Here is a 16,904-nt window from a genome sequence, read left to right as displayed (position 1 = left end):
AAGGCTACTGTCCCGTGTAGGTATTATGAAACTCTTTGTGTACTACATCAGAATTTTATAACTAAAACAAATGATTCATTTTGTAATATACTTAGTTGTTCTAAAGTTTCCCAAGAGAAGAGTTTTTCTTATGAGTTCTCCATATAAGTCTAAAGTTGCTGAGCCTTAGGTTGAGGATGTATTGTTCTATTGTTCTTTCTACTAGGAAACAATGGCTGACAGGGTAGAGAACACAAGTTTAGGGATGGTTTTTGTCTTCATGCATAAAAGGAACAGTCAATAAAATATGCTTAAGCCCAAAGTCGTCTGCTGGTGTTATAATTCTGTGAATTATATGAAAATTTCTCTTGCTGTTAAATCTTAAGAATTTCAAATTTTTCCTGAATTTATTCAGTTTCCTATTCCTTCATACACAAGGAGAAACTGAGTTGGTCATTAATTCTCTATTATTAAAGGCAAATTTTATAGACTATTTGTTATTTACACTGCCTTCCATTCTCAAGTAAATGGAAATGAAGTTATTATATTATTGCATTTCACTATGAAAGGCAAAGATGTCTGCACATTTAACAATGCAATCTAAATGTAGGATAATCAATGTATACCTACAAGAACTATTAAACGTCAGTTTTTCTTTTCTTTTATTTAAAGATTTCATTTATTTATTTGACAGAGAGATCACAGGTAGGCAGAGAGGCAGGCAGAGAGAGAGAGGAGAAAGCAGGCTCCCTGAAGGGCAAAGAGCCTGATGCAGGGCTCCATCCCAGGACCCCAAGATCATGATCCCAGCCGAAGGCAGAGGCTTTAACTCACTGAGCCACCCAAGTGCCCCTAAAAGTCAGTTTTTCAATGTAACCCCATTGAAGTAGAGGACTGGTATTAGTAAAGTTTGATAGAGAAAAGCCCTAATGTGTATTTGATAATTCAGCTAAGTGCTACTATGTAGACAAATTCTAAACTACATGCAGGAGAGCAAAATACGGTATGATCTACAGTAGGACGGCAAAACTAAAGATACTCAGTTTGGGCCATTAAGCCAGATACATAATCTACAGAACTTAGAGGTCTGTAAATGGACTATTACACACTATTAAAGATATAAATGAAGAATAAAAATCACCTGTGTCTCACTAAGGAAGCCAGAGGCTTTAAAAAAAAAAAAAAAAAAAAAAAAAAAACTTAAGGATAGTGGTCACACTTCAACTATCTTGTAATTTTTGTCCATAATAATATGAACAAGGGCTTACAAAGCAGTGAAATTCTGATTATTCAGATAGCAAATTAAACATTTTTCTTAGTCACAGGATCACTAAGGAATGGTGACAGAATGTTAGATATCCCTCTATTTTTCCATTTCTTTTTCCTAGAAGAAAGTTGCACGATCTAACCTTTAAAACAGAGTTGCTGGAATCCCATTGGCCGGAGTCCTTGAATACACATGGTAATACATAAAACCAGCCACCCATTCATCAAAGATAAGAATTTAAGGATCACTGGGTGCAAGGCACTATTCTATGTGCAGAAGAAACAAACAGAAACAATATACACCTCCAGTTCCTCAGTGTTCTTAATTTAGACTGGGAATAAGATGATACAGTGCTACTCGATATCACTCCTATTACAGTTGCAGGAACAATGTATTGTAAAGCCAAAAGGGAGAAAGCTGTTATTTCTGTCTGGTGAAGTCCATAAATTTTCATATGTGTATGTCACATCAAAGATGAGTTTACCAGGCCAAAAAGAAAAAGAGAGAGAGAGAGAGTATTTGGTGATCCCATTCAGAAAAATGTGTGAAATGACATAGATATGAGTTTCTGCCTACAGCCCTTCCCATAGACACACAACACACGTCTTTTGAATAACTCCTCTAGTGCTGTTTTAGCATTGGAGAAACATTGAAAAACAGACGGCCATCCTTCCCTCCTGGTGCTGACAATCTAATGAGGAAGATAGATGTTTGGTAACTGTGATAAGGCTCTTTTTAGGGGGCCTGGATGGCTCAGTTGGTTAAATGTCTACCTTCAGCTCACGCCATGATCCAAGGTCCTGGGGTTGAACCCCAAGTCTGGCGCCCTGCTCAGCGGGGAGCCTGCTTCTCCCTCTCCCCCCTGCTCAACCACTCTCTCTCTCTCTCTCAAATAAATAAAAACCTTTTTAAAAAAATGCTCTTTTTAAAAAAGAAAAAGTAAAGATGCCCTGAGAACACAGGGAAGGCTTTAGAAGGTTGGGTATTTTGGTCAAGGGAAAGAAAATCAGGTAAGGGAGAGAGGTGTGTCTAGATGGGGAAAGGGCTTAAGAAGTTACATCAAGCTGTTAAACTATTATGTAGGCAATGGAGAGAAGTTTTTAATCAAAGAGTGGTTAATGAAGACTAGCATATTGGAATATCAGCAAGATAAGATTGACAGCATTAAACAAAGAAAATTTAACCAAAGAGAGACAAAATAATGGAAAAAAAATAGGGAGTCCAGTACAAAATTCCATGGACTAAGCAACTTTACTTACTGAGGTAACGAAGATGGGGTGGGGGGGTGATATTGCAAAGATTTTTCTGAGATACAATTTAGAAAATTAGTGATTCCCAGACATAAAGAGTGAGGGAAATCCCAATTTGAGGAGCTGCTGCTCAGATTTCACTTAAGAGAGCTCGGGCAGTGTGGAGGGGAAGAACTGAGTAAAATGGAAGATCTAGAAAAGGATTATTTAGATGGTGATCAAAGGATGGGGAGTTCATTTGGAACATGAGAAATCCCACCATGGGGTAAGACTGAGGACAGACAAATGAAGAGATAAAGTAAACCCTGGTCAGTGTAAGTTTAAATCTGGGAAGAGAGATCTGTGCTGGAGAAGTATACTTGAATAGCATCAAAATATTTACTGCAAAGCCATGGTTCTCATTATAGTTGCCCATGAGAATCACCTCAATCACTTAAAACAAACAAACAAAACAAAACAAAACAAAAACAAAAACAAACCACTGTTCATTTCACAAACCCCAAGATTCTCATTTAAGCAATTTGGGATATAGGACACAGGGATTAAAAACAAACAAGCAAACAACAACAACAAAAAACCCTAAACACAATAAAAACAAAAATGAAAATAAAATCAAAACTCTGCAGATGATTCTAATGTGCTGCCAAGCTGAAACCCTCTGCCATGGAGGGACATAACTGCATGAGATCTTTTCATGGTAAGAGCCTGGACCCTGAAGCCAAGCAGAATCAGGTTTAAATTGAAGCTCTGTCCGTTACCCGTGAAACCTTGCACATGAAAACCATGAACTCCTTCTCTGCAAGACTGTGGCCATATCGTGTGCTCAGTGCTTTGTAGGATCACGCGCAAGAGTGTAAAGGCACTTCTCAGGATGCTCTATAAATATCATCTATATGTATCATCATCAATTATTATTATCCACACAGTATCATCTTATTCTCCATTATATAAGTTTGCAGTTGGGGAGTGAAGGAAATCACAGAAGGAGAACATGCAGAACATCAAGAGAAAAGTTCTAGGGGCAGAATCTGCGTAATATGCGACGTTGAAGAAAATGGTAGAGGACAAGGAGAAAGAGCAAGAAGCAGAAAAGTCAAATGTATGGAGGAAATTTAGAACAAAATGGTGTCCTGAAATTTATTCGATGTATTACAAATTTCACAAAAACCTAAAGTGGGATGAAGTCTGAAGCTTGGCCCTGATTTGTTAAACCCTAAATCTGTAGAGTCTAACTGTGCAGATTAGGGCAGATTAGGGCTGCCTGAAACTACAGTTGGTTGAGGGGTGAAGAATTAGGGACAATCAAGGGAAGGCAACAGGAGGATACTATTTCAAGAAGTTTAATTTTTAAGAGGAGAGCAGAAGATACAGGAGGGATAATGGGAAGAGAAAAGATTCTGAAAACTCTGAAGGACTTTTTCTTCCTCAAATGGAAATAGTTGTAAAAATAAATAAAGAAGGCAGTTAATGGAAAAGTTGAAGTGATGTGGAAGAAGAAAATTGAAGAGCTATGACCCCAATTTCTTTGCTGCTTTGGCACTAGAAACTAAGGCAAAATAAAGAATATCATCACTAATGTGTTAGCTACAGCTACAGCTCTCAAAAAAAAAAAAAAGGACAAATTCTTTCCTGATATTTTCCCCTACCTCTGTCTAAACTCTCACTCTCTAATACCACTTTTTTTTTCTTTTATTGTTTCTACACCACAGCCAGTGCTCCATGTAATACCTACCCTCCTTAATATCTACCACCAGGCTCACCCATCCCCCCTTTAATACCACTTTAATAATCGTTTTCATATACCCAAATTAGGTCACAATGTTCAGAATGAAACTGATTGATTCACTTGCTTAGTTGGAATGTCATTCTAATAAGCTAATGAAATCAAGAACTTCTTTCCATGTTCTCAGGTTTACTAAACTGAATTTAATTTGATGGAAAAACACCTGTAATCCACAGCATCAGGGAAAAGAACACGACAGGACCAGCCCTGTGTTTTATCCTCTTGGAAAAACAGTCCACAGCTCATGCCCCTTTGCACGATATGTGAAAAGCCTTATTTTTGTGCACTGTACTAAGGGTAGTGAATTTCAGGGCGCTTTTTAAGTATGCCACATCAGCATCCATGAAAAAGAGTAATCCATAAGATGTCAAACTGTACCTACCTAGGAAATTTCATGGTAATAGGAGGATGGATTAAAGCAATATTATATCAGAAGGTGAATCATTACACTAAGGAGAGAAAACATGAAAGGGGAGGATGAGACTGTTGCTTCTCTATTTCCAGCACCAAAAGCAATCAGTGCTCTCACCATCCTGACAAAGACCCTTCCTTGTACATATCCCGCCCCCCAAGGAGTCAGCAAGGGAGCAGATGCTCCGCAATCTGCAATTCATGAAAGGCGCATACATTTGTGTCACCGAGTAATCCCATTTGATCACATTACTCTTTCATCCAGCAGTTTGCATGTGCAGGTGGCTAAGGCACTGCCTTATTGGCCACTTTGTATCACCTCGACGCAAAGTCCTCCTGGGGCTTCAGGTCTACCTCACTGCAACCCGTCTTGCAGTTATTTCTGTCCAAAACCCCCAGCATACCTCACCAGCTGCCTTCTCCACAAGCACAATACTCATTGTCAAGGTGTTTTGTTTTGTTTTGTTTTGTTTTGTTTTTTTCTCCATTCAATGTGCTTGTTTCATATAATACATCCCACAGAGTAGATTGATCCATTGTATTAATGCTCCTTTTCAATGAAACCTCTTTGGGTTCATTGCCTTTCTCTTAATATTAATAGGCAGAGAGCATTCTGTGGAGCTGTGTTGAAAATTAACAGTTTTAAAGATATTATTTATTTATTTGACAGAGAGCTCAGAGGCAAGGGGAGCAGCGCGGAGAAGGAGAGGAAGAAGCAGGCTCCCCACTAGCAGGGAGCCTGATGTGGGGCTCGATCCTAGGACCCTGGGCTCATGACCTGAGCCTAAAGAAGACAGAAGCTTAACTGCTCAACTGACTGAGCCACCCAGGGATCCTGAAAATTAACATTTAAAGAGCACTGAGAAGCCACACTGGAACAATAAATCTTTTTTTAAGGAGTGAGGTTGCGCAACCACAAATGGGCTTAATAAATATTTGTCACAGTAGGGATCCTGAGTGGCTCAGTCGGTTAAGGTTAAGCATCTGCCTTCAACTCAGGTCATGATCCCGGAATCCTGGGGTGGAGCTGTGCATGGGGCTCCCTGCTCAGTGGGGAACCTGCTCCTCCCTCTGCCTGCCGCTCCCCCTGCTTGAATTCATTCTCTCTCTTCCTCTCACTCTTGATCTAGCTCAAATAAGTAACATCTAGAAAAAATAATAATAATTTTGATGTGGTAAACTATGTATAACATAAAATTTATCATTTTAAACTTTTAAAGTATACAATTTAGTGACATTAAGTATATTCACATTGTTGTGTAACTATCACCGCTATCCATTTCCAGAACTTTTACATCATTCTCAGCTGGAAGTCTATACTCACTAAATAATATTCCCCAGTATTATTTTCTTATTCCTGCTCCCCTGGCCCCTGACAATCACCATTCTACCTATTGTCCTTACAGTTTCACTATTCTAGGTATTGTGTATAAGTGGAATCATAAAGTATTTAACTTTTTTTGTCTGACTTTTCTCACTTAAGACAATTTTTTCAAGGTTGATCCATGCCATAGCATGGATCAGAATTTCATTCCTTTTTAAAGCTAACAATTAATTATAAGTATATACAATGTGATTTTCAATTTAGCCACTGATGGACATTTTGGTTTTTTTCCACCTTTGGCAGTTGTGAATAATGCTTCTATGCACAAGGGAGCAAAAATAACTATTCCAATCTCTCCTTTCAGTTTTTTAGCACATACATCTAGAAGCAGAATTACTGGATCCTATGATAATTCTATTTAATTTTTTGAGGAACCACCATACCATTTTCCCTCATGGCTACACCATTTTATATTTCTGCTATCAGTGCACAACAGTTCCAATATTTCTACATCCTTGCCAACACTTGGCATTTTCCTAAGTTGTTTTTTTTTTTTTTTGAGATAGTCATCCCAATGGGTATTAATATAAAACTAAATTTGATATTTGAGAAAGAGCTGTGTATTTACCTCCACATGGGAAGCAATCTAAATCTTAAGAAATGGAGTTGTCCCACTAGCTCAATCCTATTTCTCATAAACTTGTGTCCTAAAAGATGATGTTTCTTATTCTGTCATCTCAAGTGAACAAGCTTTGGGTAAATATGCAAGGAAATTATCAAAGTATAGCTTTAACCACCACCACCCCCATTTCTTCTGACTGAGCCACCTAGGAGCCCCTCTCTCTCTGGTTTCTTTGGTATTTCATATTGTAATTACCTCCTTGGTTAGGCTGAGGTAAGTGTTTCTTGCCAGGAAATGCTAAAATCTGTGAAGTTGTGAAATCATCCTCACCACTATGATCATGTTCAATAATCCAACTCCATGGCAGCTGTCCATTGAAAATCAAAGGCTATTAATATCTCATTCATTCATTCATCCATTCATTTGTTCCAAATGTTACTGTGAGTTTATTCTTCCCAACACTGTTCAATCAAAGTTTCTGAGATGATGGGCCATTCTATACCTGTTTGATCTAATATGTCAGCTATGAGCCACATGTGGCGATTAACTATGTAAAATGTAACTATTTAAACAGAGTAAGTACTGAGATTGAAAGGCAGAGGATAAGGAATATACTCAATGAAATTGTAATAGCAGGTTTAGATAGATATACTGAGAAATTCTTCATCATCTTTGTCCCAGTTAGTCAGTCTGGTCATTAAAACTGACAAATGCTACTTGTAGTCAAGAGGATATAAGGGTGCCTGGGTGGCTCAGTCCATTAAGCATCTGACTTCAGTTCAGCTTGTGATCCCAGGGTCCCAGGATGGAGCCCTATGTCCCCAGGCTCCCTGCTCAGCCTCCCCCTCTACTTGTGCACCTTCTCTCTCTATAATAAAGAAATAAAATATTTAAAAAGATAAAGGAGTATAGGTAGGTACTAATTTCTCCTAAAACACAAATTGAAAAGAAATGAGCTTCCTAGGAGAAAATTAGGATGCCTCAAAAAGGAGGTAATACTTAAGTTAGATGCTGAAGGATACAGACCTCACTAATAGAGAAGGAGAAGAATATTTTAAGAAGACAGAAAGGCAAAAGCAATGAGTTGGAAACAAAATGCTGTGTTGAGGGTTGGTTAAGTGTGTGGTACAGTGAGAAAGAGACTAAGCCTAGGGAAGAAGTAAGAGAAATGGAAAGAAGTTACAATAGTAGTCCCAAATCTAAGTATGAAAGGCAGTGCGCTGAAGAATTCAGATTTTCAGTGTCAACAAAAGGAGAGAATAAGAAAAGATACTATGTGAGTTTGTTCTTTCCCTAAGATAGTTCCTTTCCTTGGTCCAATTTATCATTTATGACAAAAAACATTAATTGGAAAGAACTGGATTTAATGGGCTGGGTGTAATCTGTATTTAGTGCAGAGGCTTTCTTTATTTTTTTTACTTTTTTTCAGGGAAGCTTATAAATATAAGATTCTTGCATTTCATTTGCCAAACCAGACCATTCTTAAATGCCTTTAAATTCATACCCAGTATTTAAATAATTTAAGACTTGGCTTAACACTAACCATGTTTGTTTGGTATGATGTTGTTCATTATAGATTAAAAAACAAACTCTTAAAGGAACTGTCTCTGACTTCATACAAGCAGGTGAAGTGATTTTGCAGTCCCCCTCATTCCTCGTCCCAAGGTAAAATGTAATATAATATGCACAGCGCACTGTGATAATTTCCTTTCTAAACTTTTTGCCACTGTATTAATGTTTTGGAGTGCTTATTCAAGAGATATGCCTTGATCAGAAGCTGTTGGTTGTTGTGCTAAAATGTTGTTCCTCCTCTGGGTTATATAAGTCACCTGGCAAATGGTCAGTCATGCTTCATTCCTAGAGTGAGTCATGATTCTGCCTTTGATCTATTTTGCTGGAATCTTATAAACAAGGAGTGTGTCATTGGGATATTCATTAATATTCTCTGTAAAGAACTAAAACTGAAGTAAATTATGCTAGGCATAGCTAGAGGACTCATTACGCATGAACAATTCAAAAACCATTTAAAGAGATTATACAGTTTGTCATAAAAAGCACTGGTCTTTAATTCTAACTGAATATAAACCTATTTGGGTTGAAATCTTTTTTTTTTTTTTTTTTTTTTTTTTTGGGTTGAAATCTTAATTAATGCTTTTACTCTGGTTCATTAACATTGCGATGGTTCAGTGAGATAATGGTCCTCATACCAACCTGGCAGACAATGACCAGAAATATGTGTCTCAAATGAGGACAGATGCCCAGTAGCCTTATAGGCAAAAAAGGAATCCATCCACATATGGAACATTTATATGTGACAACCACACTTCTCAGCACATGGAAACCAAAATCAATTCTAGATAGATCAAAGAGCTGAATGTAAAAAGCAACATTTCAAAACTTAAAATATATATATGAAAATATTTTCTGACTTCACCATAAGGAATGGCTTCTAAAACAAGACATAAAAAAGAGAAAACATGATGGAGAAGTTTTATTACTTTTAAAGAAACAAAATATACTTTTTAAAAAAACAACACACACACACACACACACACACATACACAAAAGAGAAAAGATGAGATGCAGCCTAGGGAAAAATATTTTCAATGCATGTACCAAAAACGAGTTTGAATATAGGATATACAAAGGACTTCTAAAAATCTATAAGAAGATAAATGGCTCAGTAAAAAAAAAAAAAAAAAAAAAAAAAGCAAAATATGTTTTTAAGCAATTCATAGTGGAGGAAACCTGAATTCCCAGTGAAAAGATGTTCACTGGACATACAATCAGAAAAGAAAAATTAAAACTATTCAATTTGTTAAAATTAAAAAATTGACAATATTAAATGTTGAGAAGGGTAGATAGAATGGTAGCTTGCAAAAATGTGTGTGGAATCTGGAAATGCTTCAAGCATTGTGTGGGATTTGGGCAATATCTGAGTAAAGGAAATTAATGAAATTCTACATAGTCAAGCAATTTCACTCCTAGACATATACCTTAAAAAGCATTGTCTATGTTCCCAATGATACCTGCACACATACAAATCACTGCTACACCGTTATAGAAAGAAATTTGTAGTAGATTCATAAAAATGGAATACTATACAGTAATTAAAAGGAATGAATCAAGTCTCCCTGTATTGACTTAAATAAATCACAAAAATCCATATTCCTGAGATGCACATAATATGTTACAATTTATTTAAATAATATAGCTATTTAATACAATACTATATATGATTTTGGGGGGTGTGCCTATATATAGTGAAATTAAAAGTTAATGCATGGGGATAAAAATAGCAAATTTATTATACAGTTTACCTCTTGGAGGGAGATGTAATTTGTGTCTAGAGGGCTTAAATTTTGTTTAATACATTTTTACTTAAACTGAGTGATAATTTATAGTCATTTGCTTCACTATTTTCTCCCTCTCTGTCAAATAAGTACATCCTAAAATTACAATATTATAATATTATAATATTACATAATATCAGAGTCAGTAAATTTCTAAATACTCTGTGCGCTGTAGCACCTCAACCCTACAAGCCATCTTCTCATGTGGTTATTGAAATTATGCTCTTGGCAAGTATGTCTTTCTAATGCAGGACTCTCTCTTCCTTCACTAAGAATGAATCACATGATTTGACATACTAAACTCTGTGATGAGATGTTTTTTAAAAGCACAGTAACTCAAGAGGACATGCCCATAGTCCTCAGTAAGATCTAAAAAGCCATGCTGATGGCTCTTTCTCCAAACTGCCAAATTATGCACCAAATTGACCTAGCTGAGTTGGGGAGCAACAGTTGTGATAAATTCCATGTGCCTAGTTACATCCGATATGCTTGCTAAGATGTGGATTCCAGATTCCCATCCCCATATTTTAATGTATTAAATCTGATGACGGGTCCATTTCTATACTACTTTGCTTGATTAAGAGGTTTCCTTGGTTCAATGGCAAAAGTTTGGAAAATACCACTTTGAGGAATTCAGTCTCTTGATAAAAATGAATACATAAATGCAGAAGAATCTCAGAGATGTTACTAAGAAAAAAGTAGAAAGAGACATATTTAGATCTACTTGCTTAACGTGAAGGTCTTCACAGAAGGGTAACACCTGTTTTGTGTTTCCAAAGATCCAAGGATCAAGAAAAGTGAGAACCATTATGAGCTGAAATTCTAACAAACAAAAGGAGAAAGGAATGCTATATCCTCAGTATTTGAGAAAATGCAGGAGATTTTCATAGTAATTGATAAAGCTGAAGACTGAAGAGAAGAGTTCTGAATCCAAATGATAGAACACCTTGAGTGACATGAATGCAGTTTGGACTTCATCAATTATGCTCTAGAAAGTTGAATGACTTGCAAATATGAAGGACATGGATTTAAGTGGGGCAAAAAGTGAGGTGAGTTGTTAGATTAGAAGGCTGATCCAGGATGTAAAAGGGAGACTAGGTGCAAAGCTATCTGTGGAGAAAAGAGGCTAGGTTCAAGAAAAATGGAAGTATTAGTAAATATATTTTTTTTTAATTTTTTTTTTCCTCATTACTCAAATGAGGTAGATGAAGTAGAGAGACCTGTCATAGGTTATTCTGCCTGGATGCCATAATGGACAAGTTATGACTTGGAAAACCAAGTAGAAGACAAGTATGTTAGGAAGAATGACATATGTACCTTTGAATAATTTCCTTTTACTAATTTTCCTTACAAATTTTTGCAACACATCTCTAGGTGGAGATATCAAGTGATTTTTGGAAATACAAAATGTGGTGATCAGGAGCAATATACGGACTAGAAATATCAAATTTGGATTTTATTTTTGAAACTCTAGAAATACATCCCACCATCTGGGGTGACTGAGGACACACAGAAGATTGAATCTGACAGATAATTTATGCAAAAAGATATGATATAGAGTAAATGCTCCAGAAATGTTAGCTCACTTCCGAACTCCAAATCCAGACCAAATTAAATGGCAGAAATTGTAATTTATTGGAAATTTTAAGGTGTATAAAAAAGTGATAAGGGTTGGAATAGTCAGAGATGACATGTTGGAGGAAAAACATGAACCACCTTGAACAAATGAATAGGATTAGGTTCAGCAAAGGTGGGAAACCTGGAGATCAGAGAATCCATGTGTGTGGAAATGTGAAGGAGGAGGTGTCCAGCTTCTGTCTCAGGATGAAATAATGGACTCTTCCAGACTCCTTGGTTCTACCTGTGCAAATTGCAAAGTAAATGATAAAGACCTTAATTTTTATGCTTCATCTCTAACTTCCAAAGATGATGGTACCATTGGGACGGTGGTTAGAGGTAGGCTTTCTTAATAAAGAAAGAATTCTGTGCTCTGACATCCTTGGAAAGTCACTGTTCATAGAAGACTGGTCTGAGGGAGGTGCCAAAAAGGGTTTGGACATGAAAAGGATACATAGGAGGTTAAAAAATTATGCTGGAACAAAATTTTAAAAATAATGAAACTTCTTATTTAAATATAATGAGAAAATATAGTTCCATGGTATACTGGAAAAGCATTCACTGTGTCATGAACGAGAACTTATTTCCAATTTTGGATCTCCCTCTACCAGATGAATGGCTGTATATTTTTGTTTAACGTCTCTGAGCTTCAGTTTCTTCATATATTAAAGAAATCTAATAAAAGTCTTACCTCGAAAGAGTGATGGGAAAATTCAATGGAATATTTATTGCATGTAAGATGCCTAACATTGTGTCTACGATGCTCTCCTAAGTGGCCTTGGGTAAGTCAGTTACTTTTCTAGCACCTCTATTTCCTGTAGCGTTGGAGACTTGGCCTGTCCATATGCCAGTAACATATTTGAGATATAACCAAGAATGCATTGAGTAATATTGCTCACTCACTTCAATAGCAAGGTTAGAGAGATAAATCATTATGTGACCAGGTTATAAGTCTAGACTCTTGTATAATATTATGCTTATATTTCTGATCTTAGAGATCATGGAAACAGAAATGGAGAAGCAGGGGTTGGGGAGGGGAGTTGGGGAAGGAGGGGAAGACAGAGAAAGGATGTCAGTTGAGTTTTCCTGGCAATAAGGAGGAACTCATTCTCTAGTGGATCGGATGGAACCTCACCTCCAGTTACATCTCAAATGGTGCATTGCCCCTGCTCATTCAACAAGCTGCCAAAGGCTGGCTTTGCTGCCCTGTTTTTTGTTTTTCTTTTAAAATTCACATCTTAGCAGTGTCTTGAGTTGCCCAGCCTCATAATGAAAGTAACATGGTAAATCTTGCTTAAATAAAAATAGCTCCTAATCCATCAAGGATAGATGGACGCCAAAAGGGGAGATCTCACAGCTGAGTACAACATTAGTTTCCAAACACTGCAAGCAAGTGTATAGCTTCCCTTCATTTCTGACCAAAGTCATTTTGTATCTGAATGGATTCCATTATGCAATAAAATAAAGACAATTTTACAGGCCAATATAATTCTCTTTGCGGGGATATTTGGATATTTTTCTTTATTCTGGGCAGTATAGGGTAAGAGAAAGTCAGCTTTAAACCTCTGGGACTCTCTGAGCAGCTATCTCTGCCTCCTCCCACGCTGAGCACAGTACTAAACCACTGGAAATCACTAACCCTTTGCGGGGCACAGCCTAGAAGATGACAACACTGGTTCCAGGACAGGAGAAGGGAAGGGAAGGGAAGAGAAGTAAATGGAAGCTTGTGGAAAAATCCCCCAAACGTGTGATTAACAGCTATTTTCTGAAGCAAGCCTTCATCAAGGATCTGCAGCTGTGTCATTTGCTTCAGTGCTGCAGATTGTGCAGGGCTAACTAGAAAGACACACGCAGGAATATATGTGGAGAAGGGTTAAAGGAAGTCCAAAGGAAGTCCAAAATCTGCGGTAAGGATATGAGAGGAATGCCCTCATACCTTACCCTTACCTACTCCTCAGCTGTATCGTTCCCTCCTGTGGGAGGAAGATAGGTTCCTAAGACACACACAAAAGTCCTCTTACCAACTGGATATTGGTTCTTAGTTGTTGCTGTTTTTGTTTTTGACCTGTTAGGGTTTTTTTTTTTTTTTTTTTGGGGGGGGGGGAGGTGGAAAGGGAGGGCTTGATGGACATCCACTAACCGGTTAATAAACCCCATTAATGAAATCAACATGCTCCAGACCTTTCAAAAAGCTTTCAAAAGATATAGAAGAGAGGCAGGTTTTGCAGTAGCAACCTGAATCTCTCCAAATAATAGGTCTGAGGAGCATCCAAGTTGGGGCCTGAAAGCCCATCTACCATACTTGTAATAAACTCCTAATAAACAGATGGATTCTCAAGATATTTTCCATTTAATATTACACCCTAGTTCCCAAACAACCATAATTAAGGGGACAAATGGAAAATGGGAAAAGAATGCAATGATATTGTGTCGTTCCCCCCCCCCCCCCCACCATATGCTCAAAGAGGTATATTTCTTCTGAAAGTTCCCCTTCAAGCAACCAAGCACCCAGGTGGGCCTTTCTACAGTCCTTCTCCTCTGTGCCTTCCTCCAAATGCTCAGGGGGGTTGGGAATCCACCTCCAAATTAAACAATCTCTCACCACTTCTGAAAATACACAAACCATTTCTTAACAGGCCTTTGGAACACACAGCCTGATAAAAATCACTTGAAAAGAAACAGGGCAGATGACCCAGAGGAGTTGGCAAGGTCAGGGCACTCCCCGGTGAGGACGTGAAAGGTGGGAGTTGCTGAGGTCAGGGTTAAATGACACTGCGAAATGAAGGCCCCTGCCCTGCAGTCGCCTGCCTTCATCTACGGATGGAGTCTCTAGTGAGCTCCTGGGTCTGGAAGCCTGCCCCTTCGGAGCCACAGAGAGGCCACGGAAGCGTATTTCAAAGCCGCATCTAAAGCAGCTCACTTAAAAGCGCCAAGAAAAGCCTGGCTGATGACCAGAATTGCCCCAAATCACTTGCTGCCGTCCTCTGGCAGGTTCATCAACGTTTCCCTTCTTCGCTCCTCGTCTCGTTTCCCTTTGGAGTGCAGGTTCTCTAGCACGTTTGGGACGCACCCCCGGGATTTTCGGGGAGCAGTAGCAGTTTTGAACCGAAGGGCGGAATGGGATGGCTCAGCATCCATCTCCCCACCCCAACCTGTCTGCCCGACAGCACAGTGGCCCCTAAAAGGATAACCCAGGACTCCTGCGGCTCTTCCTGCGCCGGGCCCGCGGGATGTCGCGGCGCTTGGCCGCTGGGCGCAAGCAGCCCCCGCCGCGCCGCAGCCCCCGCCGATTAGCAGCAGTGGCTGCGGCAGCAGGACCGCCACGCCGAGCTCCCCGCTCCGCCCGCCCGCAGGGCTCTGCCTGCCTCTGCCCATTGTGTCCGCAGCGCTGCGGGGCTGAGGCGCGAGCCGCTGCACCCGCGCCAACGCCGAGCCCCAGGCAGGGGGAGCGCGGAACCGAAGAGGGGGCACCGAGAAGGAGCGAGAAAGGGCCCCCAGAAGGGCACCGCGCTTCATCAATAATGCAGAGGCGCCCGGACCTCCCTGCAATACGTTTTCCAGCTAAACGCCACCAACTGGAGCGCTTCCTGGCAAGTCCCACGCGTGGGTTTTTTTGTATGTGAAAAATGGGACGCACCTTGTTCATTCATCTATCTTCTATCCCTCTTCCTCGCTTCTCAGATAAAGCCCCCCACCCCGCCTTAGGTTTAAACCCCCACCGTTCCACATCAGCACTGCACGTCCAGGCAAAAGCTGCATGTTGGAAAGGCAGGTCCTGAAAGACTTCACCGTTTGCACATCACTAAGAGTTCATCAAAATTCATCTAGTAATGCATATTTTCAAAGCACCCGTTCTCACCCTCCTCGTTAGAGAACGCTTTCAAAGTTTAGAAGCTCAAATGGCGTCGGAGCTGCTGGTTTCTGTGCCTTTGCCCACATCATAACCACGGTACGCTCAGAGACCCCGAGATGACGCGGGGAAGTTGCCCAGCACGAGCCCCGCAGGCCCCTGATGCTCCCTCCGAGCATCCCTAGAAGCAGTTCTCCCGTGTGTCCCCTGGAAGCCCAAATGCGGCAAAGAACCGCTTCACACAAGGGTTAACCCAGCCCCACACAACAGACACAAATCCCGAAACTTCTTTGTGAAGCAGGGGCAGCCCACCCGGAACGGACATCCCGAACAACTTGCAAGGGAATAAAAACAAAACAAGACAAAACACACACACACACACACACACACACACACACACACACACACAAACCAAAAAACCAAAACCAAACCCAAGGCATTCCTGCAGGGAAACTTGTTGAATCCAGCCCGAGCGTAAGGCTGCAATTTCCGATTTAGCCTGAAGGTTTCTGATTCTAATACAGTACCCCCCCCCCCCCAAATACCCCAGTGCACCAGTCACAATTTCTGGACAAACTGCGGGGTCCTGTCCGCACCCATTCTGCCCTCCAGCACCCTCCGATGGAAAACCGAGCGTGTCCCTTTTGACAGTTTCTAAAGCCGGCTGTCACTTCCTTTGCAATCATTTGGGAGACTTACCCTTCCAGAGGACTGTTTCCGAAATCTAGCGGTTCCGTGGTGCAGGCGCAGCCCTCCAACTTTGCTGTGCACGGAGACCTTCCCGAGTTTAAAGCAAGCCAAAGCTGCCTGGGACTTTTAAACCCAAGAGTGGGGAAATTAGGGAAACAGTAAAGTCGGGTTCCTTCTCAGTATCAGCACCCTGGAAAAATCCAATCCCTCTTCGGTAGAGAATTCTTTGAAACCCGTTATCTGTATTACTATTAATGCGCAGAGCAGACGGCATTGCATGCAAATAGGTCCAAGTGTGCGCTTCTATTGGTGGCTGCGGAGGCCCCTGGGTCCTACTGCTCCGGCTCTAAACTACACAGCAACACTACGCACGCAGCTTTGGAGGCACGGAGGGGAAAATGGATTTAATTGATTCGTTACCTCTGGTATTGTAATGCCTGCTGCGATGTTTAACCGAGGAAAAAACCCTCACATCTGAACTCCTGTCATGTGATCTATCATTTCATTTTTGCTTTTAATTGTCTCCACCGAGTGGCTTTGCAAATACAAAGGATTTTAAAAGAACATTTTCTAAAGAAAATTCACAGATACTTTTGGCAAAAAAAGCCTCTTTTCTGCTCTCTATAATGCATCATTTGGATATGAATCCAAGAAGTGTTTCTATAGTTAAATGCTACTGCACTTCACTTATGTAAAATAACACTTAATTTCATTCTTGAAAATGCATGGCTACTCCAAATTAAATGAGTAGGTTAAAG

At 39.8% G+C, this 16,904-nt stretch overlaps 1 protein-coding gene across 4 annotated transcripts in view; it reads right to left on the bottom strand.

Annotated features, from left to right (window-relative positions):
- ROBO1 (roundabout guidance receptor 1) overlaps positions 1-16,363 on the bottom strand; it is a 1,177,330-nt gene extending 1,160,967 nt beyond the window's left edge. For all 4 annotated transcript variants that reach the window (XM_059164441.1, XM_059164444.1, XM_059164442.1 and 1 more), the window contains exon 1: positions 16,156-16,363. The gene's annotated coding sequence lies outside the window, so the exon portion shown is untranslated. The remainder of the gene's footprint in view (positions 1-16,155) is intronic.
- Positions 16,364-16,904: the final 541 nt, after the last annotated feature.

The sequence above is a fragment of the Mustela lutreola genome, chromosome 2, assembly GCF_030435805.1.
Source record: "Mustela lutreola isolate mMusLut2 chromosome 2, mMusLut2.pri, whole genome shotgun sequence".
Lineage (NCBI taxonomy): Eukaryota > Metazoa > Chordata > Mammalia > Carnivora > Mustelidae > Mustela > Mustela lutreola.
The sequence above is the reverse complement of the archived record's forward strand: the minus strand, read 5'-3'. Positions and strand labels throughout refer to the sequence as shown.